This window comes from Pogoniulus pusillus, chromosome 5, assembly GCF_015220805.1.
Source record: "Pogoniulus pusillus isolate bPogPus1 chromosome 5, bPogPus1.pri, whole genome shotgun sequence".
Taxonomy (NCBI): domain Eukaryota; kingdom Metazoa; phylum Chordata; class Aves; order Piciformes; family Lybiidae; genus Pogoniulus; species Pogoniulus pusillus.
In genome coordinates this window covers 46,895,255-46,896,171 of record NC_087268.1, presented here as the reverse complement: position 1 = coordinate 46,896,171, position 917 = coordinate 46,895,255, and positions in this window count along the sequence as shown.

Sequence of the window (917 nt, the reverse complement as noted above, 5' to 3'; positions counted from 1 at the left end):
AGCACCGGGCACGAATCTGCCCGTATCACGTGTGGCACTGCTTAAAATACACACCATACGTAAGGCAGTCATGCACTGCATTATTTACATGACCAACCCTTGCTGCAAAAGCCCCACCACAACCCTCTTTTTACTACTCGAGGCAATTTTGCAGGCACTTCCTCTTCTACACCTGCTAGGCACCGGGTTTTGAAGGGGGTGGCCGTTCTCAATAAAACCCGCGGAAACAAAAAGGGCAGTGTCCTACGCGGACGGCCCTCGGGCTTTTACTCTTTTATACGCAAATATCGATTCTTCCTTACTGTTCTAAGCCTGCAAATACGGTTACTTGACAGTAAGGATAGCCTTACTTGTGCGAGTCTAGCAACTTCTTTGCCTTAACAGGGGCTTCACAAGCCCCTTACCCTGCACAAAATTGCTGCCCCCCTGGCGGAGAGGGCGCTGACGGCCCAGGCGTACATCCCGCCACCACTCTTCTTGTCCCTCCAGGCGTCAGAGACGGAGCAAAACGCCCGTCGGGGCGGGGACCGCTCGTCCGGTGGAGCCGCAGCCCCGCGGGGCTGGGTTTCATTCGGGGCTCCGGGTGAATGGAGGCGGCGGCGCGGGCGCTCTTCCCGCCAGGGGGAGCGCGGCGCCGGGGCGGCGGGCGGAGGGAACGGGGCACCCCAGCCCTCCCCCGCGGCACCCGCTGGGGGCTCCCCGGAGACAGCAGCCCCGGCGCGGACGGCGCCGTTTGCGGGTAGGGGAATGGCGAGAAGGAGCTCACGAACCTTCCTCTGGGCTGCCCCACACGGGAAGGGCCACCCAATGCAGGAGCGCGCCTGGGGGTGCGCCGGGGGCCGAGATGGGCAGCCTGAGAGGTGCAACCTCCCGCGGTCCGCGGACTCTGCAGAGAGGGGATCCGCAGGATTACGCTG